The following is a 25,277-nucleotide window of genomic DNA, read 5'->3' as shown; positions in this document are numbered from 1 at the left end:
GGAACCACTAGCCTCCAACCTTCGAGAGCTCCGACAACAGAGGGGTCTCATCATCGGCCCACACAGGCTCATCGTTTCCCTATACGCCGACGACGTGGCGCTTTTCAAACGAGACCCTGAAGTTAACCTGAACCCTGTCATGAGGGAAGTCATCAAGTTTGGGGCAGCCTCTGGTTTAAAAATCAATCATGCTAAATCAATCGTCTTTCCACTGACTCGTGCCACAAAGCAGTTTGCAGACGAATTCAATCTCACATGGAAGTCTGCCAAGGTTCGATACCTGGGGGTGCAGCTGTCTCTGGATCGGCATAGTTACGAGGAAGTGGTCAAGTCCCTTCAAGACAAGGTCTCACGCTGGAAGTCACTCCCACTAACGCTCTGGGGGAGGGCCTCCCTGGTCAAGATGGTGGTCCTGCCTAAACTTCTGTATCTCTTCAACAACATTCCTCTGTTACTACCGCAGACCTTCCTGAAAAGACTGAAAAGCTTGGTCCTTGAGTTGCTCTGGGCGGGCAAACCAGCCAGGGTGGCACACTCAATATTGACACTTCCCGTGTCCAAACGGGGGCTAGCCCTTCCGGACTTGGAGAAATACTTCTGGGCAGCTCAGGCACAATACCTCAGCCACTGGTATGCGACGCAAGCAGTCCGCCCTCATGTACAAGTGGAACGCGCCCTGGCGACTCCCAACTTCCTGACCGCAGTGGTCTTTGGCCGGATTCCTGTGCCTTTCCCCACGATGAATGTGGTACTCGTGACGTACAAGGCCTGGAAGACCCTAGCACATAAGCTCGGGGTGCAAACAAGGTACTCTCCACTCTTACCAGCCAAGTTCATTCCTGGAATCCCCCTAACTTCAGAAACGGTCTTTCACCAGCGGGCCGACAAGCTGCACATACAATGCCTAGGGGACCTTTTCAATGAGGAGGGCTTCCTAACCACAGACCAAGCGAAAATGAAAGGGGGCAACACTGCACTGGACGTATTCCTCTATTTTCGGACTCGATACACTCTGCAGACCCTTCTGCCGGACTTCTCGTGTCAACCGCCAACCTGGCAATTGCTGCATGACGTTATTCAGGCACAAGGTGAAGGCAGGCTGGTGTCGCAAATTTACAAAGCATTAATCCCGAGCGCGCCCCCCGCCAATACAGGGGCAAAAACCAGATGGGAAAAGGCACTAAACATAGTCATTTCAGAGGAGGATTGGGGCTACATCCTGAATCAGACTCAGAAGTTCGCACTCAATTCACGTCTCAAACTCATCCACTTTAATTTCCTCCACCAAACCTATTACACACCTGAAAAAATCAACAAACATCACCCTGACACGCAAGCGGAGTGCAAGAGGTGCGGATTATTATCCGCAAACTTTGTCCATCTGTCCTGGGAGTGCCCTGAAGTGGCTCCCTTTTGGAACCGAGCGTTGGACACGACAACGGCGATTATAGGAGAAGCAATACATCCGAGACAAACAGCAGCATTGCTAGGTATGACGAGGCTGCTATCCGCCCCATCAAAGAAGTTGACTGGTGTTCTGCTGACACTTGCCCGTAGGAGAGTCGCTATGGCATGGGGCCGGGGTCCCCCTCCATCCTACGCAGCCTGGCGTAAGGACTTACTCTACTACCAAGATGTAGAATCAGACTTTATAAAGCTCCTTCCACAACACGCACGCCCACCCGACATATGGGGCCCACTGACAATATTCTTGATGAACGAAGCAGAGGCCTTTTCAGTTGGTGCATCGGAGACCGGCGGCACACCTTTGAGGCAATCTCAGTCCTGACCAAATTTTCCTCTAGTCATGGATCAGGAGGGAGAGGAAGATTCCCCTCGATGACATTGTTTGTGTGTAACGGGTGAGGGAGGCGGGTGGGGGGGGGAGTTTGGTTGGGAGGGCTCAAAGCGGCGGCGCAAAGTTAAAGTCCACCCTAATGTGGGTGTGTATTTGTATGGTGTGTTAATTACCAAAAATAAAGTTTTAAAAAAATAAATAAAATATTTTGGTTAATCTTCTAAACAGTTGGCATTGCACCTGTGGCTTATGTACAATAGGTTTGATGGGGGATCTCAATTGTTCTATCCCTGATTTATACAGTAAACATTCATCACTAGTCATGTTATCAGATAATAAATGTACAAATAGATGGGGTTAACTATGGGCTGAGGTTATGCAAACCTGGCACTTACACACACTAAATGGAAATACAAAGGGAGACGGGCCAAATAAACATACTTGGCGTAGAGGGTCAAGTGTTTCCACCATTGACTACATTTAGTCTGCGGATCGTTTTTGTTGAGCATCAAGTCCTTGGTGATCAAATAAACCTTGGTCAGTGACCATGCGTGTTTATTGTTACAATTTCTTTTACTTGTATTGCACATACAAGGTACTGGAGGGGGTAGAGCCGTGCTTGCCTCAAACTAAAATAAACTGGTACATTGGTCTAGAGTCATGATCGTCAAATACAACAAGATCATGAACTCCAAGCTTCGTAAGCCAACATTATTGGCACTGCAAGTAGACATGAACTCTAGGTCGTTCATGGCTCTCACTGAAGAGGTTTCTCGATTTTTATTGACAAACTCTCCTTCAGGCTCAAAACAGACAAATCTCAAGGTGTTATGCATATGACAGAGTAGTCCAAGACAGGAAGGTGGCTTTGCGAATTACTGCATATCCATTCTGGGTTGTTGGAACATGCCAAACTCTCCAGATCTAAAACCTATAAACAACAATCAAGGAATTGGCTAAAAACACTCCGAATTCAGCTTGACATTTGCTATACCAAAGTATGTTGACAATAGCTAATAAGTTTAACTCTCAGATCTTTTGGAAATGCATTAATAGTGTCCAAATAAATCACAAAAATTTGACTTTAGCACTAGACAATGTTATTTACGAATCAACTTGGAACAAATATCTTAATGACAAGTTTGGATATTGTGGTTCAACAATGTTATTTTATGTCTCTGTGCCCATGGAATGGATTTTTCTTGTCTGGGTGTAGAATGTCAAATAAAAAGGTGCAAAACAACAAGTGCCATGGGACCTGATGGTCTCCCTAATCTAGTTATGAAAGATGATTCCCTACTTTGGGCTGATATTCTGTTGAAACTTTTTTTCATCATCGCCCTCTATGGTGTGATTCCTTCTTCATAGCAAGCATGCTTCATAGTTCCCATATTTAAAAACGGTAATCAAACAGATCCGGCTACTTATCGCCCAATAGCTCTATTGGATGCTACCTCTAAAATGTTTGCATCAGTGCTTTTGGATGACTTAACCCTTTGGTCTCATTCAATTGGACTACCTTTGAAATTACAAACAGGTTTTCAAAAACATTGTGGGACCTCTCTAAAAGGTTTACTAATTCACTTACTGCAGGATTAGGCTTGTATAAAAAAATAAGCACTAACTGTTCATGGCTTTCATTGATCTTTTATGCTCTTTTGATTGTGTTGATCTAGAAAAGCTAGGGAATACATTATATAATTGGTGTATCCCTGCAGGGCTTTTGAAATGGTTAGTGTTGTTACACACAAATATATCAGTTCCTTATGAGATTGACCAATGAGGGCAATATGGTTACTAGGGTCCAGACTTGCGTCAGCCTGCATCAGGCTTGTGTCCTTGCCCCATGTTTATTCAACCTCTTCTTGTCGGATCTTGTTGATGATGTATTGAATTCGAACTTGTTTTCTCCCAAAATAGGCCACATCTGGATACCAGTACTGCTATTCACAGTCTTCAATGTGCCCTTACTTGCCGGAATTATTATTTGAAGAATAACTATTTAAAATTAAATTACTCAAAATCTTCAATTCTGATTTCATGTGTTTCCAAGGTTAAACATACATTTACATGGTCTATTGATGGAGCTAGATTCAACTTGGTAACAACTGTAATCTATTTAGATTATCCGATTTTTGACAACCCTGGTCAATTGACTTAGGTTCTAGAATAAAGGCTAAATTGGCCCCTCTCTACACTCAAATGCCTAAGATCCTCTTTAAATTGTGTAAATTTACCATAATTCCCATGAGGAAATATTACATTCGCAAAGTTTTACCGACAATTTTATATAGTCTTGAATTATACTCGTAAGATTCGAATAAATTATACATTGTTGAAGGGACACTTTGAAACAGAGTGCTGGGTTTGCCACCCGCTTTGTCTTTTGTCCTAATTTTACAGGAGCTCTGCCTCCAATCTTGGTGGTTGTATGTTACTTGGCTAAAACTGAAATTGTTTTGTAAAATTTTGTACTGCCCAGTTCATTGTCTATTTGTAGACCTTAACATTCCTACTAGGTCAAGTCAATCCTCCCTGAACTCCTTTGTAAATGTATGTGACGAGTTATGGATAGATATGAATTTGCACAGAAAATCTCTATTAGAAAATCCTGACACTATCAAAGAAAAAATAAACGTATGGAATGGTGCAGGGATTAAGACTGTGTTTCTAACTACAAAATGTATTTAGAGTATGGGAAACTGCATAGGCCATAGACTGCTTTACCAAAGTACTTGGTTAAAAATCCAGACCCTGCTTTTCATCATATCTTCAATTTAATTTACTTGGGACTCTCCAGAGATGGGGCTCTAGTAGAGGAATTCCTAATGCAAATAGATACTGCAGACTTTGTTTGGAGGCCATGTACCTAGAAACCCTAAAACATCTACTGATCAACTGCAGCCCTACTTATAATTTGTGAGTTAAATTGGTCAGAAGATGTGTAAACTCAGTTCAGGCACAACAGAATTTTCATCCAGATTGATGTGTGATTATTAGACCTCACTGAGTTAGTTTGTTACTTAACAGCCATTTATGTTTCTTTAGGTGAAATAAACTATAACTCCTAATTTATTTACATAGGTTCTAATACATTAGTGTCTTATTTATTTTCTTTGTTTTTTTTGTCTTTTATTTCTCACTATATGCGATATTGAGGTTTGTATGATGAATTGTGTCTGAGTTGTTGATTACCAAATGTGACTTCATCTAGTTCAAAATAATGCACTGAGGGCGGCCACAGGTACCACGAGAAAAGACCACATCTCCGATGTCAGAAGACAAGAACACTCGCCCTCACCCACAAATGCCCCCATGAACTTGCTCCACCCTACTTGACCCAAAGAATCACCAAGCACTCTGCCACCAGACCATTAAGAATGTGCTATTCCAACACGATTGGCACGCCCAAATCACGCAAGGTGCGCGACAGTGGTGCCAGCTGTCCCACACGGGCCGCCACCCACTGGAACGCACTGCCACCTCACATAAGAATGATTGAATCCCACCAAGCCTTCCGCAAAGCTGTTAAAACCAAGCTCTTTGTATGAAACATACCTGACCGCATTCTGTTACTGTACTACGAATATCATGCCTCACCTGCAACTATGCTTGTAATTGTGTATCCATAAGACCTCTGGTCTCATGCATATCTGCTGAATTAAGAATCCAACACTTACTTGTAACAGCGCCTCGATGTCCATGGGCTGCAAGTGCGCTATACAAATGCGAATAAATAAATAAATAAATAAAATGAATTTAAATGTTACATTCAAATGTATATTTTATACTTTTATGGCTGTATTCAAGATTCAATTGACCATAAACACACACAAAAATAAGATAAGTTCATTCCTAACGGTAGTGTGAAACCCCTTAGATATGAATAGTCTTCAGGAGAGAGCAAATCTGTAGATATTCTGTTCTGCCCAGAAAATGACCAGAGTGTCATGGCCACCGGCCCCAGAACACAAAAACCACACCATCTAGTGATGGGGCAATGGGTCACTTGACTCACTTATGTCCCTTTGGGACCAATAAACACATGGGGCCCTGGCTGGACTCAGTCCTTGTGCCTTTGGTGCCAGGCTCATATAGAGATGTGAGCAGGAACACTTTATTTCAGTGCAGGAGTGATTTTACTTTATTTCAGTGCAGGAGTGCTTTTATTTTAGAAGAACTTTCCAGGTGCTGAAAGCCTTTATTCCAGAGAACATCCTCATGTGTTGACTCATCGCGTGTGGCTCCCTAGGCCTGGTCTTCATGTGCTGACGCATCGGATGTGGCAGGTAGGCTGAACCTGGTGGGCATAGCTTCAGAAGCTCAGCTATATAAGCTGCTCCATCCTTAAGGCCGGTGCTTCGCATTACTGTGCATACACTCGCGTGCAACGTGACGCTCACCGCCGCTTGGACCAGTTTACTTACCTTTGAAACCAGACATTCTCCTGCATACTCACCTCCAAGAAACCGGTGCTTCATCGCTTCATCTGCAGACTCAAATCCTGACATCCAGTGATCTGGATTCTGACGCCGCAGCACTGCACTGTGCATCCACAAACTCGGACCCTGTGAAGAAGACGAAAGACAAGGTTAGAACATCTGTCCCAGGGCTGCGCCGCATTTGAACCCTGTGCTTCCCCTAGTTCACAATTTACCAGCTACTGTACCGCTGCAGCTTCATTCCTCATTCCCTCCGGTTGTCGCTTCGAGCTCCGCAGCTTCTGCCGGGCCGGCAACATCACCTGCAAGGGAAGAAAGCAAAAGAGCAAACATCAAATGTGGAACAGACAGCAATACAAGACAACAAACTTTACAATACAACTAAAACAGATGAGGAAAGACAAAGGTGAACAGGAACTCTTACCTCAAGTATAGTGGCTTAGTCGCAGCAGGACTGGACTACCACGTGCAAGGGACCAGTGAAGGAACTCGTTCTAGATCATACAAGCGCCCCTGCCAGAAGCAGCAGTACGGAGTGCTCACCAAAACTAATCAACGGGTGAGCTTTCCAGGGACAGCGCATCCTACGAGTACCACGGTTTGGGAGAAGGGGTCTGGAAAGGGATCAGGCGCACAAGCTGGCATACTCACGCCCCCTATTCTACATGCAGGAGCAGTCCCAAACAGCATCACCTATTACCAACAGTCACCACATAAGCACAGAGGGCGAAGACGGACCCGAGCGGCCTCACCCCCAGGAGGGCTGCAACCATGCCCCAATGCCTCCGCAGAGACCAGGTGAGTGTAACAAAGAGAAGTTGTATATATTCAGGAGCCCTGCACTTGGTGGTGAAAAAATTACAGGAGCACTTAAAGAAAGTCTCAACCTTCGGTGTCCCACTTCCACTCCCTGAAGACCCCTCATCCAGGTGATCCTCCACCACTGGTGCACCCCCAGGAACTGAATACTATAGTGATGGCTGTGACCTGGCCACCTGGATGACAAATCTCTGGGGACTAGCGGGTGACACACCTTCAGGTTTTTCACATTCCCTTCCTCCATGCGATGTAGCCGCATCTGCATCTCAGGGGAACAGGGAAGGGAAATCTGCATTCCCGTGGTCTTTACCTTTCTGGTGTTCCACTGTGAAGAAGTAAGGCTGCAGGTCTAGAAACCATTGCATGACACATGGGTTTGAGTCTTTGCGTTGGCTAATCCAAACTAGGGGAGAATGGTCTGTGACTAATGTAAACTTTCTGCCTAAGAGGTAGTATCTAAGGTGGATAATGGCCCATTTTATGGCCAGGGCCTCTAATTCCAGCACAGAGTCATTGTTTTCAAGTGGGAAGAGCTTGCGACTTGTTAACAAGATGGGATGCTCTAATCTGTCCCAAACTTGAGATAGAAATCTACTACCTTCAGGATCGGGTTCTGGCACAGAGTTTGCTTTAAGGTGTTATAACATATATCATCCTCTTCAGACCAATTAATTTTCTGGGGTTCTTGAGTTTATCTGTCAGCCTAGCTGTTTTGTCTGAATAATTTGGGATAAACCTACGGTAATATCCTTTTTAACCGTAAAAAGGCTCTAAGATCTCTTTTAGTCTTGGGTGTAGGTGTATCTTGGATGGCTCTCACTTTCTCATGTTGAGTCTGTACGTTTCTATTCCCTACAAAGAAGGCAAGATATTTTACGGCTGACTGTGCCGATCTGCATTTAGATGGATTAGCAGTTATGCCGGCCTCTCTGAGGACCCTCATAATAGTATAAAGATGGAAAAGGTGTTCTTCTCAGGTTTTACTATAAATGACGATATCGTCAATGTAAGCTCCACAGAAATCGGAATAGGGATGTAAGATTGTATCCATTAGGCCTTGGAAAGTGGCTGGTGCCCCGTGAAAGCAGAAAGGGAGGACTTTAAATTGAAACAGTCCTAATTGCTTTGAGAACGCTGTTTTTTCTTTATCTGGCCCGCATACGGGGACCTGGCAGTACCCTTTTGTTAAATCCAGGATGGATAGAAGGGTGGCTGCTCCGAGTTTATCAATTAGGTAATCAATGCATGGCATGGGATATTGAAGTCGGAAATCACATTAACTTGACAGACGTCTACACAAAACCTTCCGGCCGGTCAGGTTTAACGACCAACACAATAGGGAAGGACCATGGGCTCGAAGAAGGCTCGAAAATATTTGCTTGCAGCATTTTGTTTACTTCCTCGACCGCTATCTGTTTACGGGCCTCTGTGAGTCTATAAGGTTTCAAATGAACATCTTTTCTGTTGGGTGTTCTAATATAGTGGTAAGTGCCTTTGATTCCTCCTGGTTTGTCTGAAAATACATCAGGAATGATGTAACTACATCTTTTAGATCTTCTTGTTGTTGGATCGATAACTCTGGAGGAATTAGTTCAAAGTTGTCTATATCTTCTGGAACCAAACAAGATAGTACTTTGGCATGGGTGGCTGACTGTTAAGACTGATTTCTGAACTCTGACCTGATGGGCAGAGGTACAGAAGGCCAGCCTAGTTTGTTGGAACAGGGTAACCTTCTGCACAAGCCAGACCAATCAAGGTAGCATTGGTGGTGGTGAAGACTAGGTCTCAGGAGGGGTAAGGGTGACTGAAAGACCTCAATGAGCACACAGAGTAAAGTACACTTACAAATCACTCCCAGTCAGGTGTAGATATTTAAAAAATACAAATACATTTATTTCAAGGCATTTGAGTTTCAACACAATAGTTACTAACAGTAACACTTTTAAATCAACAAAATCCTACTAAAATACATACATACAAGACCAAGGGGCCTAAAGGGTTAATGCACAAAATGGGTCCACAACCTAGAAAAGGGAAGGAAGCGGATAGTGCAAAACATCTTCAGGCAGTTCTGCATTAATCACAAGCCTAACTGAAAAGCAGTCCAGTTCCTAGATGAGAGGAACCTATTGCTCAAATGTACTGTTAGGGAGAATTCTCTGTAAAGGCTAATTTCCCAAACCTAGTGAGTCCCCCAGCAGCTTTGCTGGATTTTTTGGGGTTAATTTTTTTCTCCTGCTAAGAGTGAGACTCTTTTCCTCCCACTCTTAGACATGATTTGAGGTGTTCCGTTGACTTTGTATGTGTTCTATGGGCTATGGGGTCCTTTTCCCCATAGGGTTTCATGTGTTTTTGATATGTGGGTTACACAGCACCCTCCGTGCAGTAACCCAGGGGTGTCGTAGCAACCCCCAAACATAGACTCCATACCCTGGGACTGACTACTGTCTCTCAGGGCATGTAAAGTCACCATTGGCTTTGCTAGTCTCCAATTGCGAACAGAACCAGTACAAACCATCCTATTGTGGACGTACTGGTCGGGGCAATTCGATTGCCCCGGGGTCTGTTGTTCCAGGGGGCACTGTCCAGTCCGTCCCCCTGACCGAGTTTTGGCTGGTGGCAGTGGATACTACTTTTTATATTCGACCGCAAATATATTCCTATGGGATTTTCCCATTGTTCGTGGCAACCACTTTTTAAAATAGCCTCGAACATACCGCCGGTTTATTAAATTAATATAAATTCACTGGTTGGTATTTTTTGCTGAAACTTGGTTCCAAAATGGCGTTTGTGTTCGCTTCTGTGACTCCAACCCAAGTCGAGCCCTTTGTTCCCCTTTTTGGCAGGCTTCTCCACAGAAGCCTCCAAAAGTGGTGCCACTCTGTCTGGGTACCACAGGGGGTGTGGGAGGGGGTTTAGGCACCCTGGATTAAGTTGCCTCGGCAACCCAAGTCGCACTCTTGTGTGATTGGCCCGAGTGGTGAGCCGCCTGGCTCACCACTTACCATGTTTGATTGACAGCTAGGCTGAATGAATGGGGGTTTTCTGCATAAAAGCAGGGCTTTGGGGATTGGAACTTCAGAAGTTGCCAGAGGACCTAAAGAATCCGAGGAGGGAGAAGCCGAGCCGACCTGCAACAACGACACCACCGGTGGACCCCTGCTGAACTGTCTCACCACTTTTCCCGACGACAGAGGAGATCTCCAGCCCGGAGAGTCTTCTTCCTTTGACTGGTGGGGATAACCAGTTTGCCCGTCTTTTCGCCTTCCTGGACCATCCCGTGGCCGCCTTGCCCGTGCCAAGCACCCCGGCAACCGGAACACTGCGGTTTACCACTACCGCGAAGAAAAGGGTGGTACCTTGTAACTGGGAAACTCTGCGGCTGGTTTCTTCCCTGGCAGCGCAACGACCTTCAGCTTTCCTCCACGTTGAGGCCTCTTCTTCCTCTGGACGGAACACTGACTTGCACCCGCTGCCAGGAGCAACTGCCCCCGCTGGAGCGTTCTTCCCATTTTCAGGTACTGTGTCCCGCCTGGCTTCCCTTGCGACAGATCGTTCGGGGTGACAGTAAATCCTCGACTTTCTAACCTGGGTTAGCCTGGGACCTGTTAACTAACTTTTCCTGACTTGATCTCAATCTTTTGTGAACTATCTACCAAGACTCTTTGGGCATAACCCCACTGTGTGATCCTGGACACATTTCGCTTGCTCTCTCTAAGAGTGGGCCTGGCATTTGAACTTCCTTGCTCTCCAGTAGACTTTGCCTGGCCTGCCTCACTGTGGTTCTTTGAAAGGTATTGAAATGTGTGTGCTTTCATAACTCTGCCTTTTCCCTCCCTTTTTAATAACTTATTAGAGTGCCATCTTATGTTAAGCGCTCACCTCTGTCTGAAAATAAGTGGTGTTTCTCATTAAGACTTGTCTAATAAGTAATCAGGGTTGTATATATATAATAGTGACTGTGTGTTGAATTTACTTACCTCTCTTTGTGCTAGTGTAATTTATAAGTGTGTCTTTAAATAAATAATTATATACTTTTACACCAAAGCTCTGGTCAGTGTTTGCTTGTGCTACTGTATCTCTGTACCTATTGTGTATACTCTATATACTGCCTAACTCATCTTGAGAGAGGTCTGACTGCTCAGCCACAGCTACCAGGTAAATCAGGGTGGTACAGACTGCTACCAATTGGGTTTACTGCCAACCACCTGTAGTTCTAAATCTTTTGCAGTTGTCCCTAAGGGAACTGCACAGGTTTCTGCCTAACACTGGTGTACAGCGGTGGGATTTGTATTGAGTATACATTTTAGTGTCCTTATAGATACCTTAGTGCAACTAACCACAAAGCTTAGCACTAAAGAAGTATTTTCTAAACCTGTCAACTATGGAAAGTTATAGTCAAGAGTCCCTTGCTAGGAAAACCGCTGATTGTTTAAGAGTTTTTTTTTTATAAATGTTTATTAAATGATTTTGTTTTTGACGCATACGCATATTTACAAAATTATTTTTCTCTTCTTTACAACATACATCGTTTCACATCCTTACATACAGATTTTTTTTTGTTTTGTTATTTGTGCATCATTTAAAAAAAAATATTTACAGGGTTATATAATACTTTTTACATTCATCCTAGGATGTTTTTGTGTTTTTCCTCCACTTATGATTAAAAAAGACAAAGCGCATCCAGCATATCAAATGTATATACAAATACAATAAAGGTTTAGCTTATAAATTCATAAAAGTTCCTAAAACAGGAAAAACAGTTACCAAATGAACAAGAAGCAGCGCGTAACGCGCATAGGACTGCAAATCTATTCAGAAATAACATATTTCTACCATACCGATCAACATGTTTTACTTATAAAAATGAAACAAAACATTAAAGAGAAAAAAGAGCAAAACCTCAACGCTTCACATGTTCACTAGCTCTCCACCTGCCGAATGATTGCTTCATCAATGATTTTCACTAATCGGACAGTTGCCAAAATTATCGCATTACAAGATCCCCACATACAACAAGTCCAAATTAATTCTCTTGCATTTAAAGTGTTGGTGGAATTAAATGAAGTAATCATTTTTAGTCTCTTAGCTTCGAAAGTTGGACATATTAGAAAAAGGTGTTTTAAAGTTTCATTGAATTCTGGCATTTTACAGAATCTACAAATGGTATTGTCTGAATTGATGCCCCTGTTAAACCAATGTTTGATTCTCATTTTAGTATGTAGCAAGTCTAAACGAAAACGCATATATAATGCGCAAGTTTCAACGCTAGGGGAGAGCATAAGGTATTGCAAGCGGGGTACCTGAGCATGTCTATATGTCGCGTATTCCGCGAAGGAGGGATATTGCGATATTTGTAGACAAGTGGCCGCCCAATCGTTCAAAAATAAGCGCCTGTGAGCAATATTGAGTTTGTTTTGTAAATCTTCTGCAGGAATATTGATGTTAGATAGAATAATCCGTATGCGCTGCTGAAAACATGCAATAGACCTAGGATGGGATTCTCTCAACATAGTGAGGAAGTGTTCATATAATGAGTTTTCCACAGGAAAACTCATATTGAGGTAAGTTTTCAGGAGTCGCCAGTTGTGGGGCGAAGCCAAAGAGTTTAAACCTCATTCATGGCGTAAAATCGCATTAGGAAGATATGCCGGAAGGCATAGAGTTACTTTCCACAACTTGGCTTGTAATTTATTTAAGAACATTGATAGATCTAATAGATTCAAATCAAGTCCATATAAGATAATGGCTTCTACCTTTTTGGAATAGAATTCTAGCAGAGGTACTAGGGAGAATTTACAATATTTGCGGAAAATGATTCTCATTTGATTTTGCAAAGGAAAACGTTTTCAGCAATGGCTTGTTGCCAAAAGACTGCAGAAGAGTTATTTGCGAGATTATACCCTAGATAAGTTGTCTGAGAGACAATTTAAAGATATTTGGAATCTAAATGCCAACGAAACTTACAGACTTTTTATTGGAAGAAAGTACAAGAATGTTTGATTTGGAAGAATTTATGGTAAGGTTGTTTCCTCTACAAAATGAATTGAATACTTCTAATTTATTTTGAAGACCCAAGTGAGTGCTGTCAAATAACAGCACATTGTCAGCATATGCAAGCCAAGACAGGTGAAGCTTACCCAGCTTAACTACATTAGATTTACAGGGATCCCAAATACCTTCAATATCAGAGAGGTATAAATTAAACAGAACTGCTGCAAGATTGCAGCCCTGTTTAACACCAGTTGCTGTTGGAATAGCTCGTGTCAAGAGGCCTTTGTTGTTAACGCGTACTCTGAAAGAGGTGTTGTGATGTAAAAGCGCAATCAGTGCCACCAAACCAGGGGAGAAATAGACTTTTGACATTTTGTCCCAGAGTCTACTACGGATTACACAGTCAAATGCAGAAGATAGGTCCAGTGAGGCAATGAAGATCGGTCCATGTACTGGATTATGGGCTTCGGCAATTAAGTGCGCTAGTATGGTAGCATTCAGTTGCGTCCCCATGTTTTTTTAAAGCCTGTCTGGACTTTGTTCAGAATGTTCCTCGCTTTGATATGTTTCTCCACCTCTTTAAGTAAAAGAAGAGCGAAGATCTTGGCAGCAACATCAATAAGGGCAATTGGCCTAAAATTGTGAGGATCGTTCAAGGGGCCATTTTTATGAAGAGGAATGATAATCGAACTAACCCAAGAAGGGGGAAGCGATTTAGTTTTGAAAATCGAATGAAAAATCTTCAAAAATACATTAGCCCAAAATACCGGGTCATCTTTTATAACGCACGGTGGTAGTCCATCAGGGCCTGCACATTTTGAAGATTTTATCTTTGCTATTGCGACAAGAATATCTTCTACAACCCAAGGACAAATCTCTGGAATATGTGCCACTAGATCAGAGATGTTCACTTGATTAAATCTCTCCGGAAGTAGGTATTTTTGTTCAAAGAATCTAAACCAGGAGGTACCATCATTGCAGATTCCAAAAGAGGCTGAGAAGAATTATTAGACCCCCTCAGAATTTTCCAAATAACCCGAATGTTGCGCGTACAAATTAAGCGGACCATATTCTGATTGCCAATAAGATGAAACGCTGAACGAGCCGCTTTTAACTTGTTTTTATATTTTCTTTGAATCACCTTTTTGGCTATCATCCAATTGTTCCAATTCATGATACCAAAGTTCCTCCTCCCCATACGTAATTCAGAATTTTTTTATATTGGATGGTTGATAAGGCTTATGCTGGTTCAGCGAGGAGTCAGCTAAAGCCATAAGATGACGCTGTATCATGTGGATGTTCCAAGAGAGAATGACCTGAGAGTGTTTCTCAGCCGTACAGGAATCAGGCCACCAGTCTCGATTGACTAAAAATGTCAGACGTCGACAAGTGTGCATATTCCAACAAATAGAAAGAAACGGTCTGTCAGAGTGAGCCAAGGCTAGCACTTGGACCCTATCAAAGGATTCGGTCTGTATCAACAGAGTGCCTTCTAAGATGGCATGATCTCCAAATGGAGGAAAACAAGGCTTAATCATAGATAAAAGACCAGAGAGGTATTTTGAGGTAATTATGTAATCAATGGTCGAAAAAGCATTCCCCCTATGCCAAGTGAAAGGAGACTTTGAACAAGGTGTTTTGCTTATACATAGATCCCAATTGGAAAAGAAAATTAATCCATTTTAGGCCATTCACAGAAGCAGTTTTAAAATAGTAGGAGGATTCAGTAGGTAGAGCAGCATTAGGAGATGCATATAAATATGCATTGAAATCACCACCAATCATTAGCTATGCCGGTGGTTGTGTGTATAGAGTGTCCATTATAGAATTGTTTAATAAGTTCATGGCATCGACAATAGGCAGAGTATGAGAATTCCAATAGAGTGATATCAACACTACTCTCCTTGGCTCAACAATGTTTATGGTGACATCTAACAATAGAAACAGTTGAGTAGAAACACTGTGATTTATTACAAATCTAAGATCATTGTTAAGTAAAATACTAATTCCACCTATTGGGCGACCAACTAAAGGTTGTGAGGCTGCATTGTGAATGGCAGTAAAGCCATCTAATTGAAAGTTATGGACACACATGCTCTCTTGTAAAAAGAAAATCGATGGTAGGCTTGCTATGTCGATATTTGAGAACCATGTTAAAAGATTATTAAAGCCACAACAGTTCCAAGATTGGATGATGAGGTTTTTACATTAAGACTTTGTAGGAGGAATAGAGACTGAAGCAGCTGCCTGAATAGGAAAATTTAATTTAGGCAGTACCCCCATTAAACCGTTCAGAGCTGAAGTTAGAGAAGCGAGTTGTGCTAAAATGTTTACATTCTCTGATGGATCGGTTAAGGCATCCTTTGTGGTATTATTTTGTTTTATCAACACAGGGGGTATAAATTCCAAAAATTGCATGGCCTTTTCAATGGAGGGGAAAGCTTGTAATTCCAGTCCCAGAAACAGCAAGTTGGTTTTATGCTCCCAAATAAGTTTCGCAATAATGGGCGATAATACTTTGCAGAGCATCCGATTATTGTTGATCAAAGGCAACTTTATCCAATCCACATCTTGTGAGATTAAATTACGCAAGGACGGGATTGTGTAAAGAGTGGTCATCAGGAAAGTGCGATTGATGGGTGTCATACCATTAATTTGGGGATTGCTCGACCATCCAATTAAGGGATGAGTTTCCTCAGGGATGTCATTAAAGGAAGCGAGACTGCTGTTAATTATTATTGAAGGAGATGCCGAAGAACGAATTGCAGCAGGCTGCACAAAGACATCCTGTCTTTCCCCCTGGGTTACTGTCGCCAGCATTGAGCCAGAACTTAAGGGAGTTACTATGGTCCCAGCCTGAGCAAGAGGTACTTCGGGCTCCAGTCTAGGCAAATTAGGCCTTTGTTCAGATAAGTCAGACGTGGAAGCGCGCATTTGATGAATTATTGCTTGAACTAAAGTCGAGTTCGAAGCATCAGTAGCAACAACAACTTTCTTAAGATTACTTATGCCTGCGTGGCAAGTTGTTTTTTTGTTTGCCATGGGAAGAAAGAACGTATTCAAATTTGCCTGACGCATGGCAGCAGGTGGCAGAGCGCCTGCATCACAAAAGGACGCACGCAATGCACCTTGATCTTCAAAAGTATTTTCCGAAATTGGTGAAATAAAGGAGGTACAGGAGCCTTTCTTCTTACCTATTTGCGTTTTTTTGGAGGATTTCAGTTGCAGTGCAATTTGACTCTCTTCAGTTAATTGACTAGAGTTCAGCTGAAGATCTTCATTTCCAATATGCAAAGTGTTCAAAGAAGCATTTTTTGTTACACAATTTGAGGCCGATGTTTGGAAGGAGGAGGCTGCATTCGTGTTGGTAGCTAAGCAGTTCTTATTCTGTTTTGCCTTGTTTTTGCGTTTTACCGCTCTCTGATATGCTTTTTTCATTTTACGAGAAGGATGATACATGTGATTAGGCCCCTCAATATCTTGGGAGATCTCGTGTGAGTCAGCCAAGTCCAATAAGTTTGTGAGAACAGACGGACTATCAGGAGCGGAGTCAGCCGTGGTAATCGGCGGAGAAATACTCACAGATTCAAGCATTTCCAAATTAAATAATTTGGAGTTATACATGATTTGTTCGATTTGTGGAATTCTATCATGTTGTAGTTTGGCTATTTCAGCCAGCTCTATCGGAGGAGAGATAGAGTGTGAGTGTGCCATTACTTCGGGTTTAACAACTGCATTTGCAAATGAAGTAGGCATGCCATTCAGTAATAGAGGGGCATCAATCGTTTGAGTGGTTTGAGATACAGAAGCTTGCATTGAGGTGGACACAGGCAGACTCCTTCTTACAATTTCGGCCATCCGTTCAGGACAGGTTGCATGAAATTTGTGGCAGGCTTCTTGAGCCAACATAAATCCCTCGATCTTAGCAAGTTGAAGTGAATTGGAAAGCATCAAATCTTTCAGATCTTTTAAAAGTACATGTGTGAATTCGTGACCTTTATCTAATAGGTTTAGAATTCGGGTAAGAACTGGGAAAGAGTGAAGTTCCTGTTCCATGAAATGGGAAGAATTCCCATTCATTGGAATAGGAGAAATTGAAGGTTACGGATAAAGTGGCACAGTATTAAATTCCTGTGGCAACTGTTTGAATGTAGAGTCATGAATGGAAGGTTCTTCAAATTGTAATTCCCTATGTAATAGGAGCTCACTTGTGGGAGAGCTGCCTGAATTGCTAGGTGCACAATGAGTTTGAACATTTATGTGAGAGGTAACTGGATTAGGAAGAGGAATGCTATGAAAATGAACCTGTTCGCACGTACCACATGAGGCTCCAGCTGGGGTGGAAGGCCCCAAAGACAGACTAATACGTCTTTCTAGGGCAGCAATTATACCAGGAGCAAGCATTGAGGTATCCGAAATGGGAAGCGGAGCTTTACCAATCTCTCCTGAAAAGACCTCTGCATTGAGGTCTTCATCATTAGCTGTTTTCAAAGAAATTAGAGTATTTACTTTTTCAGCCAACGCTAGCTCAGGCAATTGTAAACTATTGGGCAGAGGCTCAAGGATCTGCGAATCAGGGTTCATTGTAGAATTTTGAAGGACAGCAACATGTGTGGAGCTTGAAGGAGGGGCTTGTTGGCTAACTTCTGAGGGAGGAATAACCACCGTTTTTGATTTAAGTGGCTTCATAATCAGAGGTGTTTTTACTGACTCTTTCAGGCATTTTCCATTCCTAAGGGTGGTAGAGGTGGAATACATCCGGAACTAAGCCTGAATCAAGTGGACTCAGAAAAATAAGGCAACAACCAGAATAAGCAGCAGGCAAAAATACCCTGTGAACCCTCCAATAGCCTTGAATGTCAAGGAATCACACCTCAACCCAAGCTAGACACACAATGTCTACAGAAACGCAATGACATCCAGACACCACGCGCCGCGCACCGCGAACGGCAAACAGTCCTTTGCTGTGCTTCGCGGTGCGCAGCGCGGGTGCGCTGGAGGGCTGTGTCTAAATAGAGGCAGAAAAATGGGCGTCGCACGGCCAGGGTGCGGAGAGCAGAGTCCACAGGTCACCTTTTTGGAAATAATATACAATAAAAAATAGATAAGTATATTGGGTAATATTCGAGTTACAAAAACCAACCCACAAAGTCCCCGCGGCACACAGTCCTTAAGCCTTGCGTCTTGAGACGGATGCAGGAAGAATGCACAGTCACCTGATTCTGCTGAGAGTCAGGCAAGGAGCGGTGTCACTCGTAAAGACTTCCTCCAGACACAGAAAGCAGCCCAAGTATAACAGGAGTTGAAAGCTGAAAGGCGAAGTCCAGGCGTGTAGACAGCGAGCAGCACAGCAACAGCAAACAGTCCTTTGCAGTTCTCTGTAAGCATAAGAACCTCCTGACTAAGGGCAAGAAAATGGAGCTAATAGAAAGGTTGTTAGCAAATCAAAGTCTGGATGGTGGTTCAGAGGAACCTACCACTACAGCAACTGTAGATAACAGCAATGATATTGATATGAATGTTAGTATTGATAACTTTGAGTTAGAAGCAGAAGAGGAGAGGGAAGATGTTAGAGTTGTCTCCCCTGGGCCTCTACCTGCCCTGCCAGCTGTACCTACTGGACCTTTACCAGGTCCCACCCTTAATGCTCAATATATGGAACTAGAAAAAATGAAGCTTGAATTAGAATTGAAAAGAATTAGTTCTCAAACAGAACAACAGCACCAAGAACTAAGGCTCAGAGAAATGGAGCTCAACCATGAGCTAGAAATGAAATAATTGTCTGTGGAAAGTGCTTCTCTCTCCGAATCCTCTCGGAGTTCCAGTCCCAAAAGAACCCGGATGCCTAAGGAGTTGGTGGGTATGTATGAGCCTAAGTTGGATATGTTGGACTGGTTGAGTTTGTTTGAATATAATCATGGGCTCCAGAACATTACAGGAAATGAATTACTTTCCTGGTTGTTCTCTAGGCTCCCCCCTGTTGCAACTGATGTGGTAATGGAGTTGGGGGAGGAGGATAAGAAGGGTTATGAATGTGTGAAGCTAGCTTTGATAGCTAGATTTGGGAAGACCCCTTCCCAGTACCTTAAGAGGTTTAGGGCCCTCAAACAACATGATGGTACCCCTTGGGCTACCTGGGCGAGTGAAAGTTTGAAGAACTTAGAGGGATGGATTAAGGGTTACAAAGTGAACACTTATGAAGGAATGAAGAATCTTGTGATGTTGGAGTCAATTTATGATGCCTGCTCTCCTGAGGTCAGACAGCTCTTGGTTGGTTCAAAGGAATTAGATTCCAGGAAACTAGCTAAGGCTGCTGAGTTGTGGGTGGCCAACAGGGCTACTCACAAGGACAAGGGAAACCAAATCAGAGTAGTGTACCCTCTGGTGGTAAACCAGAAGGAGGTCAGAGCAAGCCACCATTCCAGAAAGCATTTGGTAAATGCTATGTTTCTGGTTCACCTGACCATGTGAAAGGAGATCCCGGATGTAAGGGTAAACCTTCAGAGGTCCAGCTTGTCTCCTTAGCCTTCGCTCCAGAGGAGGAAGTACAAATGGCAAGTGGAAACTTTCTACTGCTGGCTGATGAACCCATTGGAGTCTCAGCCAGTGTTTCTTTAGTGTCTCTCGGTCTGTGGGAACAACAGAATTTAGATGTCTATAGCTCTATCCCAGATAATACTAAAGAGTTTTATAAGGACAGTGTCCAGGTGAATGGTCAGGAGACTCCTACCGTTAGGGACACTGGGGCCAGCATAACTGTGGTGGATAAATCTTTTTTTCAGGCTGAGGATGTTGCTAAGGCACCCAAACGCCTCACCAAGTTAGCTGGAGGGCCTGTGCAGATGCCTCCCCAATTACCAGTTCTCATCCAGTGTAATGACATGACTGTGAAGATACCTGTCAGCATACAAAGTGAGGTACCAGGAAGGGTTCTGTTGGGTAATGACCTGAAAATTCTTGGAGTAGTGTCACATATCCCAATACCTCCTAGTAAAAGGTTACAGGAGCTCACCAGACCTGCAAGGGAGAGAACCATGAGAGGTACTCCCAAGGAGATGATGAAGAAAGATATCACTCCTACTCCACTGGAGTTACAACTTGCTATCACTGAACAAAAAGAAGCAAAGGGGAAGCCAAAAACTTCCAAGAAACAGCCAACAGTAAGCACTCCAGTGCTTCCAACCAGGACTTACCCTAGGTTGTCCAAAGTTACACCTGTTACTCCACCTCCAGCTGAGGCTGAGAGGGAGCTACAACCCTGTATGGTGGAGCTAGACTCTGAAGAAGAGCTAGTGGAAGGCCAAGAACTCATTGGAGATCTGGATCCTGTTGACCATCCTGAGCTGCAGTCTTTACTGGCAGAAGGTGGACCCAACAGGGCAGACTTCAGTAAGGGACAGAGAGAATGTCCAACTCTGGAAGGTCTTCGCCAACAGGCAGCTTCTCAGGCTGATGGGCAAGAGCCTGGGAAGTATAGGTTGCACTGGGAAGATGGCCTCTTCTACAGTGAACCAACTGAGTCTGCGCCTGGAGACTACAAGCGGCTTGTAGTACCTCAAGAAAACAGACAACAGTTCTTGCAACTGGCCCATGAGATTCCTTTGGCTGGTCACTTGAACTTCAAGAAGACCAAGAAAAGGCTCTCACTCTACTTTTATTGGCCAAAGATTGGGGCTGAGGTAGATAAGTTTTGCAAGAGCTGCCATACCTGCCAGACGTCTGGTAAGGTTGGGTCCAGGAATGTGGCACCTTTAGTGCCCCTCCCAGTTGTGGGAGTCCCATTTGAGAGGGTAGGGATTGACATTGTTGGTCCCCTTGATCCCCCAACCTCCTCAGGCAACAGGTGTATCCTTGTTGTAGTAGACCATGCTACTAGGTACCCTAAGGCAATTCCTATGAGGACTGCTACAGCTCAGGCTGTGGCTAAGTCCCTCCTTGGTATTTTTACCAGGGTTGGGTTTCCTAAGGAAGTAATCTCTGACAGGGGGTCAAATTTTATGTCCCACTACATGAAAGCCATGTGGAAAACCTGTGGAGTTACTTACAAGTTCTCTACCGCCTACCACCCTCAGACAAATGGGTTGGTAGAAAGGTTCAACAGAACCATGAAGAGCATGATAGGTGCTTTAGAGGATCCCCTTAAAAGAAAGTGGGACCTTCTCTTGCCATGCCTTCTCTTTGCTTATAGAGAAGTCCCTCAGGAGGGAGTAGGTTATTCTCCCTTTGAACTTCTTTATGGCCATCCAGTCAGAGGTCCATTGGCCCAGATTAAGGAGGCGTTGGAGAGTGCTCCTTCCCCCAAGCCAGTCAGATTGACTGACTATGTGATAGGTCTCCGGAGGAGAATGTCACAAATGATGGCAGAAGCAAGTGATAACCTGAAAGCTGGACAAGCTTTGGTCAAGCATTGGCATGACAAAAGGCTCACATGGTTGAGTTCACTCAAGACCAGCAAGTTCTAGTTATGATCCCAACAAGCCAGAGGACCTTGCAAGACAAGTGGATGGGACCCTTCAAGGTTGTGGGTAAACTTGGAGAGGTAAACTATCTGGTGGACTTGGGCAATCCCAAGGAGGCTCCCAGAGTCTTCCACACCAACCCACTAAAGGCGTATGTCTCGAGGCCTGAAGTAGGAGCCTTGCTCCTAGCTTCAACAGAAGAGGAAGAAGAGAGTGAAGCTCTCCCTGATCTCCTCAGAGGCTTACCCTTGGACGAAACGATTGAAGGAGTAAATCTCTCTTCAAATCTGACACCTGAGCAACAAGAAGAGTGCAAAGCCATGTTAAATCAATTTGCCTCTCTGTTCTCACTTCCACCAGGCTTGACCCCTTGGGGACAGCATGATATACTCACTGGTGACTGTCTGCCAGTCAAAAGCAGATGATATAGAATGTCAGAAAATGTAAGGACCCACATCAAAGGGGAGGTCAAGAAGATGCTTGATCTCGGGGTAATAGAGCCCTCTACGAGTCCATGGTCTAGCCCAGTTGTGTTAGTACCAAAGGCAGGATGCAAAGAGTTGAGATTCTGTGTGGACTATAGAGCTCTTAATGCAGTCACAAAGACTGATGCCCACCCTTTACCAAGGACAGACCATGCCAAGGAGAAGACTGCATTTTCTACCCCAGTTGGCTTATACCAATTTAAGGTTATTCCTTTTGGATTGAAAAATGCACCTGCAACATTCCAAAGGATGGTAAATCAGGTTCTGGCTGGGATGGAGGATTTCTGCATGGCATACTTGGATGACATTGCAGTATTCAGCCAATCCTGGGAAGAGCATGTTACCCACCTAGGACATGTTTTGCAGGCTCTTGGACAGGCCAATCTGACCATAAAGGTAAGTAAATGCCAAATTGGTCAGAGTACGGTGGTCTACCTTGGGCATGAGGTAGGAGGTGGAGAAATAAGGCCTTTGCTTAGTAAGATTGAAGCTGTGAAAAATTGGACAACACCTACTACTCAAACCCAGGTGAGAGCCTTCCTAGACCTCACTGGGTATTACAGGAATTTCATAGAGAACTATGGGACCATAGCTTCTCCACTGAATGTAATCTCCTCTCCAAAATTCCCTAGGAAGGTCAAATGGAATGAGGAATGCAATCAGGCCTTTGAAAACCTGAAGAAAGCTCTTTGCCAAGCACCAGTATTGAGAGCTCCTGACTACCACCAAACTTTCCTTGTGCAGACAGATGCTTCTAATGTAGGTATAGGTGCAGTCCTTAGCCAACTGGATGTGAAAGGTAGGGAGCACCCCATTTGCTTCATCAGCAGAAAGCTGAAGGATCCTGAGACAAGGTGGGCAACTATCGAAAGAGAATGTTTTGCTATTGTGTGGGCACTGAAGAAGTTTAGGCCATACTTGTATGGTTCTACTTTTGTCATTCAGACTGACCACCAACCCTTTAGATGGTTGATGCAAATGAAAGGGGAAAATCCAAAACTATTGAGATGGTCAATCTGCCTGCAAGGGTTTGATTTCACCATTGAGCACAGGTCAGGGTGTCACCACCTGTCATGATCTCTGCTTCCAAAAGATCAGGACTTGCCCGACTCCCTTGGAAGCAGACCCATAACCCTGGTTCCGAGTGCCAGCCAGTCCCAATTGGGACCTTTTGGACCCTGTCCTGGCGCCAGTGGCACCAGGCTCATAAAGATGCCCAGTCCCAGCGCTGGAAGCGCCGGGCTCATAATGCTTGGGTGGACTTACCTGCAGCAGACCATGCTGCTTACTTACCTGCCAGTTGAATCCCTGATCCTCTTCTGTTTGGGACTACTTTTCCTGTTGGGTGGGGCAGGAGCCACTCCCTAGGTTCAGAACACTGGAACTCTTCTGGAAAGCAGGAACTCTTTTCTTACCTAGGCGTGGCAGTGGAAGGAGACACCTAAGCACTACAGGAGGCTATTTAAACCACACCCGATGGATGAATCTTGCTTTGCGTTATTCTGCATTCTCTGCAGCAGAACGCTCATCGTGTCTTCTGCTTCTGATCCTGGGCCTAAGGGAACAAAGGCTTACCATCCTGGAATCCAGTCTTCAGCAGCACCTGTAAAGACAAAGAAAGAACAGGTTAGCACTACGGTCTTCAGTGGCAGCGCATCTCTTACCTGGTCCATCGGCTGTCACCAATGCCTCGCGCTGCATTCCGGCATCTGAAAGACAAAGGCTTACCTACTCTTCGCATGCTCCGGAGGTCTTCGCACTGCATTCCGGCATCTGAAAGACAAAAGCTTACCAGCTCTTCGCACGCTCCGGAGGCCTTCGGCGCTGCATCCCGCATCTGAAAGGCAAAAGAAGGTGCGTTTAAAGACATTGGGCAACTTTATTACTCACGTGCCATTACTCCTTCCCACGCCAAATCCAGTGGGTATTCCAGCACCCTTCAGCTTCTCTAAAGCTCCGAACTTGTACCTACAAGATAAAAGGGACAGTTAGTGCGCATCGTGAAGCAGGCTATAAGCGCTTACTTACGTGCTTCCAGGCGCTTCTAATCTTCACGCGGGTTCGATCCTCAACTCTCCTCAGCCCGCCATCCGCCATCGCCGGAACCCTGCAAAACAAGAGATATCATTACAAAAGACTTTTAAGACATTTGAAGTGCCCAGAACTTACCGTTCGTGCAGTTAACGACGGACAGCAGTCCTCCGAGGTCAAGAGGCCTGCACCCTTATCCAGTGAAGAAACTGGTTACGGCACCCTGCCCCGAGGCAGATGGAGAGCTCGGCGTTCACTTACCTAAGGTGAGGGCGTTAACCTTTGGGGTTCTACAGGAGAAGAGAAAGGGAAGAGGAGAGAGGCACCCAATAACCCCAGTTCATTAATCCCATATTTTCTATCTGCAGACATCTTACTCTTTGAGTCAGACATACAGTGCACAGAGGTCCAGCCCAAAGAGCCAACCGTGTGTTACACATCACCTTTGAAGATACAGCATTCACCCAGTCAAGACCGGCGCCTCTGCGGGAATCAGGTGAGCGTTACAGAAACTCCCACCCAGGCGCTATGCAAACCTTGGATACCGACCAGCTAGCCCAGTTACTTGGGGAACTAAGAGCAGAAGTGCATGCAGCCCGTCAGGAAACGAATGCTCTAAGAAGGGAACTGATTATTTCCAAGGAGCGAACAGACGATCTCGCTAGACAATTGCTACAGTCACAAGCCGGACAAACTCCGTTACCCGCATCAGGGGCAAATCTTCCTTCAACATCCTCTACGAACCCAGTGCAGATCAACCTACCTGGGAATGTACCTCTGGCTCCGCCCGAACGATTTTCTGGTGACCCAAAGAGGTTTGCAGTATTTATTAATCAGTGCCGGTTGCACTTCTTATGCCGGCCAGCAGCCTTTCCAACTGATCAAGCTAAGGTAGCTTTCGTGCTTTCGTACCTTAGTGGCAATGCGGCAGACTGGTCGATCCCTCTAGTTAATCAAGATGATCCGGTTCTCCATGATTTTCAAGCTGTTCAGCTCAGTATGGAAAAACTGTTTGCAAGACATTCACAGGGGCAGGCCTTGGACAATGAGCTCCTTTCATTGCGGCAGGGTAATCAAGACCTTTTGGCTTATATTGCGTCTTTCAACAGACTGATAGTGGAAACTCGATGGCCTGAGGACAAAAGGATTACGCTGTTTTATAGAGGTCTACGTGGAGAGCTCAAAGATGTGTTAGCCCAAGTAGTGAATCCCCCGCAAGACTGTTCGGACTATATTGACTTAGTCGTTC

The sequence above is a fragment of the Ambystoma mexicanum genome, chromosome 3p (genome assembly GCF_040938575.1).
Source record: "Ambystoma mexicanum isolate Mex_15411 chromosome 3p, UKY_AmexF1_1, whole genome shotgun sequence".
NCBI classification, from domain to species: domain Eukaryota; kingdom Metazoa; phylum Chordata; class Amphibia; order Caudata; family Ambystomatidae; genus Ambystoma; species Ambystoma mexicanum.
The sequence above is the reverse complement of the archived record's forward strand: the minus strand, read 5'-3'. Positions refer to the sequence as shown.